A 6,000-nucleotide genomic window follows, 5' to 3' on the forward strand; every position below is an offset into this window, starting at 1 on the left:
CAAGCAATTCTAATGCATCCTATTATAATCTTTTTTATGAGATTCTATAATGTTGGGGAAAATACAAACTAAAATTAGTCTGTGAAACCAAATCACAGATGTTCAAAGATTCTGTTCAAGGTGGAGGTGAAAGTCATGTCTGAGTATCAAGGCCCAAGCAACTTGGGCAAAGAAACAGCAAGACGCTGCCATTGTCTTGCATGTTTATTAGTGTAATGAATCACATTTATGAAGGCATTACAAAGTTATAAACAGTTATAATATAACACTGCAGAGTGGTCCATCCCAGATACTCAATATATAACAGTTTTATTACTGCAGTGGACCAACATTACAATTAACTAAGGAAACAGGATACATATAAGTTATTTCAAAGCAGACACACACACGCAATGAGCCACAAAAGGTCAACTTTCTGGATTAGTTTAAAAGTGCATTCTCATAAGCCAAAATAATGGTACAGTCGTCAAAACATTGTACATAAACCCATAAAGCACCCTTTCCCTGGCACCATTTAAGCCCTCTAGAATGAATCTTTAATGTGATGAAGCATTTTGGATTTTGCTATGCATAATGAAGAAACTCAAATTTAAAGAGTGCAGAAGGGTTCTCTACGTTTAGTAATAGCTCTGTCAGAAAGCTCTTGCTATCCTGTCCGTGGATCATTTTCCATCCCACCCCAAAATCATTTTCAGTCAGTGATGCATGTCTGCCTCTGGACTGGTTCTCCAAAGCTCCATTTCTTTCTGCCGGCATAAATCTCACAGATGCATAGCGGCAGGTTACCTTGTCTCTTATCTCTCTGTTTTGCACACACAAATGCCTTCTTTTGTCTTAAGGGGGAAAGCTATGATGACAGATTATAAGGCCATAGTATCATTTTGTAAATTAACATCATTATTTCTAAGACTCTAACATTTATCTGCATGGTGCTCTTGGAAGGGATTGCTTTTTTAGCATTGACTCAACTCTTTCTTCTTAGGAGTGGAGAAAATTTCAGGATTCATGAAACTTCACACACATTTCTTAAAAGCTTTGTGTTCAGCAAAATCCAAATTATATTTTGATGCATTTTCTTTTTTACCTTTAAAACTTTTCAGTGTTGGAGGGAAATATAATCAATAGCTACTCTTCTTACTTAAAGTTCAAATCAATATGATGCATGTGTTTAAGTTATTAGATATCCTCAAATATTTGATTATATAAATGACATAATTTGTCTTACATGTGTTTTTTTTTTTGTTTTTTTGTTTTTTTGTTTTTTACTTCTCAGGGCTCCTGAGTGGCTCAGTGAGTTAAGTGTTTGACTTTGGCTCAGATCATGATCTTGTAGTCTGTGAGTTCGAGCCCCGTATTGGGATCTGTGCTGACAGCTCAGAGCCTCAAGCCCCCTTTGGATTCTGTGTCTCCCCCCCTCTCTCTCTCTCTCTCTCTGCCCCTCCCCTGCTTGCACTCTGTCTCTCTGTCTCTCTCTCTCTCAAAAATAAATAAACATTAAATAAAATTCTCAAAAATTTACTTAAAAGACACTGCCGGTGCACTTTAAAACCAAAATGTGAAATATCAATTCCTATCTTGCTTAAAAAAATTGTGTATGTCAGACGGTGCCTTTACCTGTGTGATACCTAGATACCTAGTGCACATTCCAGGACAGATATTTTATGGTTGACAGACAGCTCACTTTACTTTTGAAGAGGTGATGGGGGTAGTAGAGGTTGAATGAAGAACAGGTACCTACCGCATTTCTCTGGTCCTCAAGCCAATAGGGGGAATAACTATTCAGCTCTCTTCTCTTGCCCTGATAGCTGCCTCCTTCCTATGATGGCATTAGACTTCTCAACTCTTACTTGTAGTAGGTACTCCATTTAGGGAATTAAAAATATCTTCTAGCTCTCTGGTAATGGAACTTCCTTTTTTACTTATAAGCTTATGTTTCACCTTCCAGACCACTGTATGTGTTTTCATCATGCAGTAGGCACTTGACTTTGACCACCTTGTATTCCACAACCACTTTTTAAATTTGACGAAGGTCAGATCTATATTATGTATAGTTTATACAGCCTCAGGGTATCTGTCTTATTCCTTCATTTTTTACTATGAGATGGGTTTTTTTTTTTTTTTTTTTTTTGCTTTCTGGAAAGAAATTCCAAATCATAAATAATTCTTTGTCTTTGCTTCAATAGTTATTTAACTTACATTCATTAGATCTTGAGTGTTTTATCTTTCTCCTAATTTAGAAGACATTTATTCTTACATCATTCTGTCCTTAAGACCATCTGATTAGATCAATAAACTTAGAGGTAAGAATAGCCCTGCAATACCAAAACTCCATTGTTTCCTAAATTCAATAATGGATCCCAACACTGGAGTCTTTAAAGTGATCTCCCAGTGTGTCTTGAGGGCCCTAAGGTTGGGAGTTTTTACAATCCTTTTGGACAAGAAGAGTCCTTCCCTTCTTGGGTCCAAGTTGAAATCATTACCTCAAGCTATGCCACTGTGAATCACAATATTAAAATACTGTTGAGTATTTCCATGGTGACCATAACCCAGTGTAGCCCACCATCCATAGCAATCCTGAGAGGTCAGCATTATCAAACTTGTGTCACAGATGAAAAACATGAACATGGGAGCAGTTAAGGGAGCTTTCCAAGGTTTGTTAGCTGATGAGGATTTTGTGTTGGAGGCCAGAGCTGTTTCCTGTTAATCTCTCAGTTGATTTGGGTAATGGCATCATTTTGGTTTTGTATATGGAACGTGACACTTAGCTTTGTACGAAGTGAAAGAGACCAGTGCATACATCTAACTAAAGTGCTATTTAACTGAAGTGCACTTGTCTCATTATCAAATTTAACCTCTTTTCTGAAATATGATAGTTAAGTAAAAATAAAACAACCACCCAGGGACAAGATATCTGCTCCCTAATCAGGTGTGTTCTTGTTCCAATGAGAGAAATCAGTGCAGAGGTGACAGAATAGGGATAAATAGACTTTGGTAAAGAGTATAAGCTGTAACAGAAATGGAAAGATAAATTATTCTGGCTAAGTTACATACACTTTCTTGCTTGGTTCACAGTAAAATTCGGGGCTGGGGGAGAAGGCAAATTCTCTTATACAAATTGGAAGATGACACATCTTTGTATTTTGCAAAAGCTTCTTCTAACACTCTCAATTTCCACACTTGTCCCTTGTTTTAGGAAAGCCACTCCATTTTGTTTTTCCAAGTGTATACATTTGCTTCTTACTTTCTGTATAAGCAGGCAGATACATAAAGCTACTTGCACCTAAGATGCCCAGTATTCAGAAATTCCATTTTCTCTCTTTCCCTGTCTCTTTCTCTCTTGTATACATGTGTATACACTTCACGTGTGCGCGCACACACACACACACACACACACACACACACACACACACAGGTAATAAACAGACAGGCTGCATTAATTTCCGTTCTTCCATGTTTCAAAGTTTCATTTTGACCTCAGGCTTACAGGTACATACAGCAATAATTAAGTAGCATGAATCCTTGACTGTATCTTTGTTTCCAGGTGTCCCCTAAAGGTACATGATTGTCTCAAAGGTGGTTGTGTTCGTACAGGGAAGGGTTCTGTTCCTGGCATATAACTTTTTTTTTATAGTTTTTCTTCCTCTTAAAAATATTTATTTATTTAAATTTAAATTAATTGACAGCATAATATTATTTTCAGGTTTAGAATTTAGTGATTCATCACTTATATACAACACCCAGTGCTCATCCCAACAAGTGCCTTCCTTGATGCCCCTCCCCCCACCACCTCCCCTCCAGCAACCATCAGTTTGTTTTCTGTATGTAAGAAAAGATAAGTGAAAGAATATAATGCACTAGAGCTAATATGTCTGCCTAACTTATTAGTGTTTCAAAACTTGCATTTCTGGAAAAGTAATTTTTTGTTACTCATTATACTTTCGCACAATACGAGCATAAAGAACAAAAATTTACTACTCCAAAATTCATTATTCTGGTTCCCTGAAGTTATTTTTTTTCCCACTTCCCTACTCTGTTTCTCTCATGCTTCTGTGTGCCTCCCTTATCTAAAGGAAAGTGTTTCTCTAGAGTGCTCTGGTATAGTGTGGGTGATCTCAGCTGTAGATAACATCATTTAGATAATTAGGGAAGAAGTATTTAGATATTTTTAGTCAGGAAAGAATGAAAACTTCAAAGCAGCAAATGGCATTTTAGCAAAACTTTAATTTTGATATTCCCTAATTTGTAGTTTAACGCTGCTAACCACATTGTGTTTTGCCTTAGCTTTCTTTAGATACTGGTTGATCACATGACACTTTGCATCCGTTTATGTTCAGAGAGACGTTGGGGAGAAAATTTAGAAACGAAATCAAAGGATAAAAGCATTCTAGCATAGCTCTGAAATGAAACAAGGCGCTGAAGGAAATTAAGGATAAGCATTTTGTGGCTGGACCTCTGTGGTCATAAGACAACATGGATTACAAATGAACGTGTTCTGGGGCGCCTCGGGGGCTCAGTCGGTTAAGCGTCCGACTTCAGCTCAGGTCACGATCTCACAGACGGTGGATTCGAGCCCCGCGTCGGGCTCTGGGCTGATAGCTCAGAGCCTGGAGCCTGCTTCCGATTCTGTGTCTCCCTCTCTCTCTGCCCCTCCCCCGTTCATGCTCTGTCTCTCTCTGTCTCAAAAATAAATAAACGTTAAAAAAAGATTAAAAAAAAAACCCAAAAAAACAAATGAACGTGTTCTGATTTCATACTTTGCTGTGTTAGTACCAAAGTGTTAGTCATCACTACATGCACAACTGTCTTTACCATTTCCAGGAATTGTGCAAACATGTATGCGCTAAGCACACAGACTGTAAGCCCTCACTGAAGGAGAAATTAGGGCTGTTTTAACTGAGGGCAAAGCAACAAACTCTCTCTCTCTATCTCTTCATCAAAATGTGCATAAAGAGCAACAGAGAACACTTTTGGGACTTACTTTTCCCCTTGAGCCCCTGTAGTTATTGGATGACATTAAAGTAAAAACAACTGAGTGACTGAAGACAGAATGTTCGTGACCTAAAAATAATAATAAAACAATTTGATAGTATTTAATAGCCAGCAAGGGTTGGAGAGTGTTCCCCAAGCAATATCAAATAATTTATAACTATCTAGTTTTAATGAGGCAGCCTAGGGCTCAAAATAGATGATGTGGCATATTTTTGAAATAATAGGTGAAACATATAGATAATATAATGTGATTTAGCTTTATGAATGTACAGTCCTCATGGATTTTTCACCAGAAACTTTAATTTCTTAAAGGACTATTCTTATCACAGAAGTGAAAATACTGTAGTTTCAATTCGTCCTCAGGTGTGAAAGTGAGTTTAATTCATTAGTTAAATTAATTAAGGTGTGCTCATTAAAGAATAATTCTGTTCTTAATTAGAAAAGCCTTTTTAAAAAGCTCTTCATTTCGTTGTATCTCTACAATATCTGTTACATCTAACTTCATATGTTTTATGTGTGCTTTCCTTACTTTGGGATAGATCTCTTTTATTATGCTAAATTGTGGAAATGAACAGAGAAGTTTCTCAGTAGCTAATTCACAACAAATGAAATCCTTTGGCCTTGTTTTTGCTCATGGATTGTGTTCATCCAGTAAGACTAGCAAACTTTGTGTTCTTTTATTATTTTTAAAAATTTTTTTGGTGTTAAGTTTCATAACACCAAATTTAAAACCAGTCATAAGCAGTTATGTAGCATCCCTGGAAAATAACTCTTGTTCCTCTTTAGTACAAAAGCAAATGGCCTGGGGCACATGGCTGGCTCATTGTGTAGAGAATGCGACTCTTTATCTCAGGGTTGTGAGTTCAAGCCCTTTGTAGGATATAGAACCTACTTTAAAGATAAAACAAAACAGGCACCTGGGTGGCTCATTGATTAAGCCTCCAACCTTGGATTTGAGCTCAGGTCATGATATCAGGGTTTCTGAGATTGAGCCCCACATGGGGCTCCCTG

Source organism: Felis catus, chromosome A1 (genome assembly GCF_018350175.1).
Source record: "Felis catus isolate Fca126 chromosome A1, F.catus_Fca126_mat1.0, whole genome shotgun sequence".
In the NCBI taxonomy this organism is placed as follows: domain Eukaryota; kingdom Metazoa; phylum Chordata; class Mammalia; order Carnivora; family Felidae; genus Felis; species Felis catus.